We start from the raw sequence: 12,860 nt of genomic DNA, 5'->3' as shown, positions 1-12,860 counted from the left end.
GAAGGGTATGTGGGAGATACCACCATGCTTTCTGACTACCCCTCACTGCCTTATGCATGGGATGGATTCATAAAATCAGGGACCCTTGTAATAGTAATCGTAGTATAGTGCCCGAGTCTCACCCATGCAATACCATTCCCTGATGGGTGTGACTGGAAATGGGAGAAAGAACATGCGTTTATAAGAAACACCCCGTTACATATGGCAAAACCTACCTTATTTAAGGTCCAAACTACTCCAGTGAAAGTCTTGGTGAGCCCCCTTCTGGTAGAAGTAAAAATTGACCTGGATTGGACAGGATTAAATGTCTCAAGAGTAGAGCCCAAGCGTATGCCCTTTTATCTGATGAAGTGAGCTGTAGCTCAGGAAAGCTTATGTTCAGATAAATTTGTTAGTCTCTAAGGTGCCACAAGTCCTCCTTTTCTTTTTTCGGGTACAGACTAACACATCTGCAACTCTGAAACCTCTCCCTATACTGTTAGCCTGGATGAGGACGCACAAATTGTCCCTCCCAGATACTCCTCACCCCAGAACTAAAAGAGATATTATGGATACCATGCTGGGTGGGTTTGGAGCGGGAGCAGGACTTGCCAACTCAGTGGATTTGGAAACTATTAAGAACAAATTAAGCTCCCTGGCTCGACTGCAGGACAGCCTGATACAAAAATAAATACATGCCAATGTAGAATTGGTCTGGGTAACCTAAAAGCCAGATGAAATCTTTGACAATGGCTTAATACTACCACATGGCTTATGCATAAGAAAAATTTAGAAATAGGAAACTACACGGCCATAGCTATGGGATGCACTGAAATGCAGATACTTGCCCTAGCTACTTTGGAACATGAAATGTTCTGGGTAATATCAGGAAATATTAAGGTTTTGATGCATTTGTTAAAACAAAGAAAGAGATAATAGTTTGACACTTATTAATATGAATGGATGCAATACTTATGCAATAGATATAACAACAACACTAGCATGAGGAGGAGGAGGGGGACAATAAAAATAACTCATCAATGCACTATTAACTCTACATACTCTTACTATTAATAAGATATTGATGTCTCCTCTAAGGCGGGTCCCATTGTTGAGAACTTTCTCATTACTTCCAAGTAGCATACACAAAATGGCTTTTTTAATATACTCATGGCCACAAATGCTTGGTGCTAAAGACTTGCTTAAATGGTCAAAGATATCCTATTTAAGAAACAGGAAACACTTAAATTGCATATTATCAACATTAGAATAGAATCTCATTATCCATTAGCCTCTGTTAGTGCAATTTGTAATACACTTTAGTTTGAGCTTTGCAGAATTGCTTGATCTTTGCCACACCATCAGCTGAGAATGTGGTGCTATTTCTTTGCTCATCAGTTTTAATATTATTAGCCAGCCTTATTGTGCTAGATATTTTTTACCCAGATGCAAAGAAAATTACATAAATTAACTATTAAACAAATACTGGGATGAAGACTATTGTCTTCATGGCATAAGAGCTGCTTAGGAAAAAAGTGGGCAAAGAATCAAATTCTTGATTTTAAAATGGTTATTAGATTTATCCTTTTTACTATGCCTTAATGAAGGAAATCCTCCCCTAAAAAGAGAATTTAATGAATTCTCAACATCAGAATAACATAGTTTTCCAGCATTTGGGATTTTTCTCTCCCCTCTTCCTCCCTGCCATCCTCCCATTCTCCCCACCTCAAAAATAACCTGATTAAGCCATGTTTTCCATGCTGTAGAAGGTACCCAACTACAGAATGGATTTTTGAGTTTTGGGAGAGGATTTCTACTTGAGGGAAAGAAAGAGAATGACAAGCAGGTTTTTTGTTTGTTTTCAAAGAGGCTTGCACTTAGTCATGTATAGCTGACCAGACAACTCTTTTAAGCTATGCTGCAAATCAGAAGAAATATTTTGAAAACAAGTTGCATTTCTGTACCATAAAAGCAATGGAACACACCTTGATTTGTGGCCTCTAAAGTTATCCCTTTTTAATTTGTTCTCTTTATTCTATACACTACTTCTGAGAAAAGAGTATATAAGAAAGTTACTTTTAAAAAGGTGTAATGAGAAAATGCCTCCTGCCAAGTTATCCAAATGAAATATAAATAAAGTTGTTGTTCATGCAGAGCACAGACCTTAACTTGACTGCAAGGGGTTGGTATATTTCTTTAGAATTGTTGGAATGGAGGAAAAAAAAAGGTTTTCTGTTTCACACTTAAAACAACTTAACAAACTGAGCACAAATTAGCTCCTACCTAAATGTGCCAGAGGTGAGGTTTCCTTTCTTGGATGGGAGGCAGTAATATTTCCCACTACCTGAACTCTGTTTCCAGGTTTACATATCTTCACCAAATCATCATAAGTAATAATATCCACAGAGCGAGGAAGCTGACCAGCTGGTGCTTTTTCAGGCATTCCAGAGGACTGGAAAAAGGCAAATATAGTGCCCATCTATAAAAAGGGGACTAAGAACAACCCAGGGAATTACAGTCAGTCAGCTTAACTTCAGTATCTGGAAAGATAACAGAGCACATAATTAAGCAGTCAATTTGCAAACTTCTAAAAGACAGTCAGCATGGATTTGTCAAGAACAAATTGTGTCAAACCAACCTGATAGCTTTCTTTGACAGGGTAACAGGCCTTTTGGATGGGGGGAAGTGGTAGATGTGGTATATCTTGACTTTAGTGAGGCTTTTGATACTGTTTCGCATGACCTTCTCCTAAACAAAGTAGGGAAATACAAACTAGATAGAGCTACTTTAGTGTGGGTGCATAACTGACTGGAAAACTGTTCCGAGAGAGTAGTTATCAGTGGTTCACAGTCAAATTGGAAGGGCATAACGAGTGAGGTCCTGCAGGGAGCAGTTCTGGGTCCAGTTCTGTTCAATATCTTCATCAGTGATTTAGATAATGGCATAGAGAGTACACTTAAAAAGTTTGCAGATGATACCAAGCTGGGAGGGGTTGAAAGTGATTTGGAGGATAGGATTAAAATTCCAAATGAGCTGGACAAATTAGAGAAATGGTCTGAAATAAATAGGATGAAATTCAGTAAGGACAAATGCAAAGTACTCCATTTAGGAAGGCACAATCAGTTGCACACATACAAAATGGGAAATGACTGCCTAGGAAGGAGTACTGCGGAAAGGGATCTGGGGGTCATAGTGGATGACAGGATAAATACGAGTCAGCACCAGTGATGAACTGCCAAAATTTTAACAACCGGTTCCCTATAAAAAGTTCTGATTTAAGGGATGTGTCCCAGTATGTATTTTTTGTACCAACAGGGTTACCATATGTCTGTATTTTCCCAGGAGGAATTTTTAAAATTTAAAAATTCCTCCTGGATGGCGATTTAAGAACCAAAAAGCCTGACCTGTCCGGGAAAATATGGATGTATGTTAATCCTGCCTAAAGTTATTTTTTAAAAAAATGGGCCTGAACTAGAAATGAGCTCCGTTTCACGTGTGGGTGGGTCTCCACCACTCCCTGGGGGTGTGCTAGGGTGACCAGATGTCCCAGTTTCTTATATAGGCTCTTATTACCCCCCAACCCCTGTCCTGATTTTTCACACTTGCTGTCTGGTCACTGTAGAGTGTGCACATGTGTGGGTCCCAGCTGCTCCCTGCCCCCCTCATTGAAGCAGGTGTGCAGGGTTACTGCCCTGGAAACTGCAGGGCACCAGTGGACGTGGGGCCAGCTGCAGACAGGGGCGTGGGGCAGGGCTAGCTGGAGGCAGGGGGTGCAGGGCTGGCTGCGGGCAGGGCAGGGGGTGCATGTGGCAGGGGCTGGCTGCGGGCAGGGCAGCGGGTGCGGGGGTGGCTGGAGGCAGGGGGGCCGGGGTGGCTGGAGATGGGCTGGCTGTGGGCAGGGCAGGGGATGTGGAAGGGGCTGGCTGGAGATGGGGGCTGGCTGCGAGCAGAGGATGCAGGGATGGGGCTGGCTGGAGACGGGGGCTGGCTGTGGGCAGGGTGGTGGGTACTCACGGGGAGAGCAGCAGGATGCAGCCCAGGCCCAGCAGAGCAGCCAGGGACCCACCAGGCAGCATCGGGAGCCCCAGGGCCAGGGGAGCAGCAGCGGCACCAGGGCTCGTGCCCAGGGTCAGGTGGCAGCCCACATGGCTCCTGCAGCACAGCGCCCCCAGCGGCTGGAGGAGGAATTACATCACTTCCCGGCTGGAGCCCATCAAAGCCTTAGCGCCCCCTGCAGAGAAGCAAGTTAACAACCAGTTCTAAAACTGGTTCAAAATTTAACAACCAGTTCGCGCGAACCGGAGAGAACCGGCTCCAGCTCACCCCTGGTCAGCACTGTAACACTGTTGCAAAAAAAAAAAAAAAAGGAAACATCATTCTGGGATGTATAAGCAGGAGTACTGTAAGCAAGACATGAGAATTAATTCTTCCACTCTACTCTGCACTGATTAGACCTCAACTAAAGTATTGTGTCCAGTTCGGGGCACCACATTTCAGGAAAGATGTGGACAATTGGAGAAAGTCCATAGAAAAGCAACAAAAATGATTAAATGTCTAGAAAACATGATCTCTGAGGATAGGACTAGAAGCAATGGGCTTAAATTGCAGCAAGAGCAGTTTAAGTTGTACATTAGGAAAAACTTCCTAACTGTTAAGGCGATTAAGCACTGGAACAAATATCCTAGGTTGGTTGTGGAATCTCTGTCATTGGAGATTTTTAAGAGCAGGTTAGACAAACATCTATCAGGGATGGTCTAGATAATACTTAGTCCTTCCATAAGAGCAGGGGATTGGACTAAATCAGCAGTTCTCAACCAAAGGTCTGGAGTCCCCTGGGCAATTGCGAGCAGGTTTCAGGGCGTTCGCCAAAATAAACCAGAGAGTAGATCTGGGCGTTAGACTCACTGGGGCCCTGGGCAGAACGCCGAAGCTTGATCCTGCCACTTGGGGCTGAAGTCGAAGCCCAAGCAACGTAACTTTGCGGGGCCCCCTGTGGCATGGGACCCCATGCAATTGCCCTGCTTGCTGCCCCCTAATGCTGGCCCTAGCTTTTAATCTATTGTATATGCAAAAAACCAGTTGTTGTGGGCCGTGGAGTTTTATAGCATGGGAGATGGGGGCTCAGAAAGAAAAAGGTTGAGAACCCCTGGACTAGACGACATCTTGAGGTCCCTTCCAGCCCTATGATTCTATTATTTCCTGCATACTGATAACTTGCTAATCCCTGCAGATGAATAACCCATACTCTGTTTCTAAAGAATTATTTTCTTCATCTGTGAAAGGTGGACATTGTACTAGGTATAGTCATCGATGGCATGCTATGCTATTACTTTTTAATTAAAATTTTTACAACACACTTTATGTTTGTTGCATGTACTGTGTTTGAGAGTTGTGAGATCAGTATTTCTTCTTTCAAGTGTCTTTTTTTATAGCAGGACAATAACAAACACTTTGTATAACTTTAGGTGTCATCAAGAAATCTACAAAAAGAAAAAGAGTACTTGTGGCACCTTAGAGACTAACAAATTTATTAGAGCATAAGCTTTCGTGAGCTACAGCTCACTTCATCGGATGCTGCTACTCTGAAACCTGTCAAGAAGTCTAGTTAGTGAAGTCAGACACTGGCTTTGTTTTAGTAGTAATTATAGACGTCAATCACAGAAGTAACAATACTTGAAATCATGTTTACAAGAAATCATTTATTTTAATATTTTTATTAATATAAGATGATCTTCTGTGGTTTGTATACCCAACACTAAGTTGTTATACACCTAAGTCATTCCCTACATAAAGTTAAAATTCTCATTCATTCATTCATGCATTCATTCATTTTTAAGAGGGCCATTTCAATTTGTAGTTGATTAGGAGAGACATGGTCAACTAAATATATTTAGATCTGGTTTTGAGAGCATTTTTATGACTTCTTCCATCTGTGTCCCTCCCTAAAATCTACTTAATTTAGCTACTTAATATCCTGTGATCACCCTTTGCAGAAATTGTAAACTGAATGTTCCCTTCCAAGGCATGCAACATCTTTGCACTTTTCCACCCAGGAGAACAAGGTGGAAGGAGCATCACTGTCATAGTTATAGCACATAATGGTACAAGTAGGACGAGAATCACTTTGCTAAGTTATTTGAATAACTAAGAATAAGAATAAGAACTAAGGTTACACCAGCCACATGTGTAAATGACAGGATTCATTCCCTCCCATCTCCACCCCATAACGCTAGGTGCTCCACAAACACACCCATTTCCACATGACCTTACAGTCATGGATTCCAACCCTGCAATCAGATCCATGCTGGTAGACTCTTACAGCATCACGGAGCCGCACTCAAGTCAGTGGGGTTTCACACAAGTAGAGGGGCCTGCCTATACAGGTGTGATTATAGAATCAAGACCTAAGATGACAAGTGACACAGAAAGGGTGGGAGGAGAGGGCTTTATTTTTATATATACACCCCTTTCAAGCAGGCAGGGAAATAAAGCCTAATCAAAGGTACATAAACGTTCAAAATAATTACATTTGATCACAATTCCTTCCAGCCAGACCGAGCTACCAAGGAAATGAGCTGACAGGATATGAGGAGAGACATGGTTTGCTCCAAAGTTTCCTTCTAATCCAACACTGAACTCTTTGGAGTTTTTTGGAATAGGTTGTATCAATGGAAGCGACAAAATCTTTTAATACTTTTCAGAGAGCAATCAGCAATGCATCAATCAACCAGCTGCAATATAAAATAATTAAACCAGGGAAAGCTGCTACAGTAATCTTACTTTAAAATCCTGAAAACCTTTACATTTTGGGGATCTGATGGCACTGGCTAAAGCCAAACACATTGGTATAGGGACAGAAACTACACAGTCTTCTTAACACAGCGCAACTAAATATACCTCTTCCATTTCCTGAACAGCAACAGCTTAACTTTATGAGGACTTCTTGTTGTTGTAGCAGATCACAAGAAAACAAGCCTAAACCCAAATTAATTTAACTCATAGGAAAATTGTATTTGAACCCAGGTCTCTAGTGGCTAGCCAGTCACCCTCTATTTTTATATATGAAAATATAGAAAAGAAATTGAGCTTTTAACAGAATTTATCTTACTAAACAGAATTAAATCCAAATGAAGATCACAAAGGGACACAGTTAAAACAATTGCATTCAAGAAATCCTTACCTGTGCAACTAAACTTTGATTTTAAAGAAACCCTTACCATTTTAATCTAGGCTACTTTTCACATTTGTTTAACTTTTCCACTTCACTCTGCTTGGACAGAGCATATACATTAACCAGTTTCACTTCCTGTTTATAGGTCAGTTTCATTTTCCTATCACCACATAGGAGTACAGTATTATGTTAATGTTTTCACTATTGCAGGATAAATGTTTAATTCCTATTAACCCTGTACGTTGATTTTTAAAAAGAGGCCAAGGACAATATTTTTACTTGTGCTCAATCTTGTAAAATCTTATTTAACAAAATCAAAATATGTGGGCCTAGCCATCTTTTCAGCACCCCTTTAATAATGTGTCAATTTTACAGAGTACTCCTTCACATTCATTTGAAACATGTAATGATCAGTTTTAAACATTACATAAATAGTAAAGCTGTCTGATTCTAGAATACAGCTATGTATAAATACCTTCCAAATATTTACAATGTATTTAAAAAGAGGATGAGTTGAGTTATAACCAACCCTAAAAAAAGGTCAAATAATTCCATTACTATAACTAGAAATGTGTTTAAGAACTCAACTTGCAAGGGTTAACACAGAACGATTAATAATGGATAATACATAAAGCATGTCATTGGAGCAGAGCTCCATGGGAAGGACTCTTTGTAATTTATGGGGAGTCTCATTTTCCTGACTGAAATGATATTTATCACTAAGAATTCCTGTATGGTTCCAGATTGTTTGATTTCCGTGGGAGTTTTGTCTGAGTAATGGGTGTAGGATCCAGCCCACTGAGGCAAATATCACAAAACAGAGTCTGGGAGACCTTGATCTATTAAGAAAGAGGGCAAGTTAGCAACGAGTATTTCATACTACATATTCAAAGGCCTTAAGCCAGAATCTTTTTGTTTCCTTGTAGGTCTTTCTAATTATACAGAGCAGAATGCACAAGCATAAAAGGAGTATGATGGTGTACTGCAGGCCACTGCATTATAGGGGTTCTCAAACTTTTTGATGGGATCCTCTTTGAAAATATTACAGGCTGTTATGACCAGTGATGAGCTGGAGCCGGTTCACGCAAAACCAGTTGTTAAATTTAGAAGCCGGTTTAGAACCGGTTGTTAAAGGGTTGGGCAAACTCTGGCCCGCAGGACCATCCTGTCTGGCCTGCCTGAGCTCCCGGCTGGGGAGGCTCCCCTTGAGAATCCCTTTTTACTCACCCGGCAGCGCCCCGGGTCTTCGGCTACACTTTGGTGGCGGGTCCCCCCCCGTGCCACTGAAGACCCAGAGCAAGTGAAGGACGTGTCTCCGAAGTGCTGCCCAAGATCTGGAGCGACTGAAGGAACCGGTTCTTCAGATTTTGGCAGCTCATCACTGATTATGACCCCCCCAATTCCATGCCACCCTTACTTTTGTGCTGCTCCTGGTAGCAGCATTGCCTTCAGTGCTGGGTGCCCGGCCAGCAGCTGCTGCTTCCCTCTCTGCCATCAGAGCTGAGCAGCTGGATAGTGGTGGCTGCTGGCCAGGCACCCTGCTCTGAAGGCAGCGCAGAAGTAAGGGTAGCAATACCAAGACCCCCATACAATAGGGTCCCCCTTTTGGGTTGGGACCCCTCAGTTTGAGAAATGTTGCTTTAGTTTCAAGCACTTTCAGCCATGACAAATACAAGACTACTGTTAGAACTTAAAAAAATTTCTTTATTAACAAAATATTACTACAGGAAGAAATGGTGTTGAGTATGCAATATGTTCTTATTCTACTTTTTTGGGTGGTGTACCTTTAAATGCAGGGACAACTATCATTGTGGGCCTGTGATTTTTAGCACCCACAAATCCAGCTAAACTCCATAGGAGCTGCTTTGTTCATCTGAAAAGCACGTCCTTTGTGTTTCGTGCATAGTGTTACTGAGAGGGTCTTTGCATGCTCTCTTTTGTTTAGCCTTTACTTCTGTTCTTCCTCAATTCGAATGAGAATAAGTCATTCACACAATTACATAGTTGATCTTTGTGTGTGGAAAACATGACTCTAGAAAGTTTCATGACCAACAGTGGGGTTGCAACTTCAAGAATAAGAACCGTTGGCTTGGGTAAAATAATTCTTTTACTTACCACTTTGTCCATTCCTCATATTTCCAATTAAGATAATTTATCCTGACAATTAGGTGATGTTGATTTTTACCAGTTCCATTTCTGACTTTGCCATGGTAGATCCCTTGGTCTTCCTGAAAATTAATACATTTAAGTAATTGAAAGAAACAAAGGTCCATTAGAACACAAGTCATTTTATCTGATAAAAGTTAAAAAAAATCAGACCTCAGCTGTTTTCATTTCAACAGGACAGCCACCATCACACCAGTAACACTTTTTTCTACTACTGCAAAAGGAAGAGGCCACCAATTCTAAACAAAGTTGTATACACCACAGGGCTAGTTAGCAGCTTAGGGTGACTTATTCTGAACCAGGGAAAGAAACACTTCAATGCAGCAGAGGCAGGTTTGTATCCCCCACAAACCAATGTTTCCCCTTGGAGCAGGGGAAGGTGAAGAGGGTTAATTTTACATGCTTAGATGTGGGTACACTCAAAAAACAGGGAAACTGAGTGCTCAGCCCTATAGTTTCAGAGCTTACCTCTATCCAGACCATCAGAATAATGCTCAGCAGCAGTAAAGAACTTTGCAAATAGCTGTGTGTGCAATGTTATATGTAAGTGATTGACTGACACTGGGAAACACGCCAGGTACCAGTAACCACATCCACACACACACACCCTGCCCAAGCACAGGAGTGGGACTAGGGAACAAATGGCTCCGCAAGCCCAGTCCCCAGAAAACCCATAAGGGGCACAGATAACGGGAGTGAAGGAACAAGGCTGGCTCTGTCTAGCAAATGCCAAGTGCTGGTCCGCGAGCAACTGCTGCTCTTTTCCCAGATGCCTAGTAGGGAGATGTCTCTTTGAGATGCATAGAGTAGGAGGGGGCAGAAATGAGTTGTGTCTGGGCCATTGTTGGTAGGCAGATGCACAATAAGCACTCCACACCCTGAAGTGTCTTGAATTGGGTGTGATAGTTTCGGGTATGCTCAATGGATTCCCCGTAGCTGGACTACGTTGAGGGCAAGCAGTCAGGGCAGTGGTATCACAAAAGGCCATGTGCCTGTGTGGGCTGGGAGAAGCTGATGACAGGAGCAGAAAGCAGGCTGGTTTCCCCTGACAGGGCAGCACTTTGCATCAGGATTTTTTTTTTTAAATTATCTACTTAATCTGAGTGGTTGGTTAATTTGTAAACTGCCTAACTGAGTGATTCCAGCCAGGAGGAAGAGTCTGCCTGGATTCCAGCTGGAGATTTCTACAAGCAAGTGGAGGGAAGCTGTTGTTGCAGTGTTTTTGACTTTATAGATTTTTATGATCAAAGACTGTAGCTGACATACAGATGAACTCAGCCTGAGTTTTTGGGAACTCGGTATGACTTCTCACAGTGTTTCTGTGGAGATTTAATTTGTTTTCTTTATGTTTACGTACAACTGTAAAGATAATGTCTGTGGATTAGAAAGCAGCTATGTTGTTATAAAAATTTAGTTTTACGATAATGATGATATTCGTTTACCATTATAAGATTTTATAAAGTTGGTACGTAAGAATTAAATTCATTCCTTTTGTTCTTTTGGAGGTGGTTGTGGGGAGGTTGACCCTGTGCAATTCTTGCTGAAAATCCTCAGTGACTGAATTCTGGGTCTCCATGTGCTTTTCTGTGGGAGTTGGGCTTTTTTAGGCACTGGAGAAGGGCAGTGAAGTAAATTCTAGCCCACTTGAAGGTGACACACTTTTTCCCCAGAAAGACTCACTCCCAGAAAATGCTACATCATCATCCAGAAAGGTCAGGTAGCAGCACTGAGCCTCTCAAAGCTCCTGCTCCTCCAGCCATGCCAGAGACTCCAGCACTCTCAGCCAGCAAGGGCCACCATGCCAGCCATAGGCCTACACCTTTAGTGAGCAGCACCTGGCCCTCACCCTCACTCACCCTCTGCACAAGACAGACCCTCAGCTGTGGCTCCTGGGAGGGGAGTACATGGCCCCTGCTGTTAGCTATCCCCAACAGAGCAGGTACTCCCCGGGTGCTCACTGGCCATTGAGAGGGGCCCCAAATGCAAGACACCTGGGCTCTAGCCTGGTGTGGGGCAGGGTGGTTTCTGACATGACAAGTGTCTTGGTGCCCAGCAAGTCTCTGCAGCCAGCTCTATGCCATAGCCCTGGCTCAAGGTACCCCCGGCACCGCTAGCCCTGTGCTCAGAGAGCGGCAGGAACTGAGGGGAGTTCCCAGGACAGATGAAGCAATCCACGCAGTTCACCCGGGAGTGGAGCCCTCACTAAGTGCCAAGGCTTGGACTCCCTGTGCCACCACTGGTACTGTGAGCTCAGCACCAGAGTAGTCCCCATGGGAGGTAAGTCAGTCAGCCTGTTCCTCCAGCCACCAGAAAGCCTGCCAGGGTGAAGGGCCCGGGGACCCAGCACACAAGGTGGCAAATCACACAGGCTTCCTCCCCTGGGAAAAGACAGAAATATCTTTTTAGCTTGGCGTACCCACCTGTTTCCCCGGGGCCCTGCTCCAGTGCTCCCAGCCACACAGATGTCCTGACAGCCCACAGCTGGCTCTGCTGTTCACATCCTCACAATGAGCCACCCTTGGAACACAGCAATAATTGACAACTCTCATTCCTGGCTCACCATCTATAAAAAGAGCTCTCCGCATGCTATTGGTGTTCCTCCTGGTTTAGAAGGGTCAGTTTGTTTACAGAGTGCAAATGCAGGCACACATGAGCTGGAAGATGTGTTGGTTATACCAAAAGAGTATAAAATATTAAAATTAAACATTTGAATGGACCATGTAATTAAAAAAAATACAATTTGCTTTAGCCTCTAATGGGCGCATACCTATTCTAGCAGGATTTTCTTGGGAGTAGTGATTTAACACAATGATGAACTGTGGCTTGCTGACCCAGCAGGCAAAGTAAAGCAGGCCAAGGAGTGTGAAGAAGAAAAGCAGTGTTAAGTCTTTCCTATAATAATAATTATTATGTATTTATTTGTATTATAGTAGCAGCCCTTGGCTCTGAGACTGTGCTAGGCCCTGTACAAATATACAGGTTTCAGAGGGGTAGCCGTGTTAGTCTGTAACAGCAAAAATAATGAGGAGTCCTTATGGCACCTTAGAGACTAACACATTGCATGGAGTGGAAAATACAGTAGACAGGTATAAAAATACAGCACATGAAAATATGGGAATTACCTTACCAAGTTGGGGGGGAGGGGTCAGTGCTAATGAGATCAATTCAGTCAGGGTGGAAGTGGCCCCTTCCCAACAGTATACAAGAAGGGGTGAATATCAACAGAGGGAAAATTACTTTTTGTAGTGCTAACGAGGCCAATTCAATTAGGGTGGATATGGCCCACTCTCAACAGTTGACAAGAACGTGTGAGTATCAACAGAGGAGACCCTGGGAGACAGGCCAGTCCTTGCTTACAGACAGTCCCCCAACCTGAAGCAAATACTCACCAGGAACTACACACCACACAACAGAACCACTAACCCAGGAACCTATCTGGAGGCTTCTCTGCTCCTTGAAGTCTTTGAACCATGATTTAAGGACTTCAATAGCTCAGACATGGGTGAGGTTTTAAATAGGAGTGGGTGGGTGAGATTTTGTGGCC

General features: G+C 43.1%; 1 pseudogene; it reads right to left on the bottom strand.

Annotated features, from left to right (window-relative positions):
- Nucleotides 1-951: 951 nt before the first annotated feature.
- Nucleotides 952-11,901, bottom strand: LOC119850631 (annotated as a pseudogene).
- Between the last annotated feature and the right edge of the window lie 959 nt (nucleotides 11,902-12,860).

The sequence above is a fragment of the Dermochelys coriacea genome, chromosome 2 (genome assembly GCF_009764565.3).
Source record: "Dermochelys coriacea isolate rDerCor1 chromosome 2, rDerCor1.pri.v4, whole genome shotgun sequence".
Classification (NCBI taxonomy): Eukaryota; Metazoa; Chordata; order Testudines; family Dermochelyidae; genus Dermochelys; species Dermochelys coriacea.
Note: the sequence above shows the minus strand (reverse complement) of the source record. Positions and strands in the feature narration are given on the sequence as shown.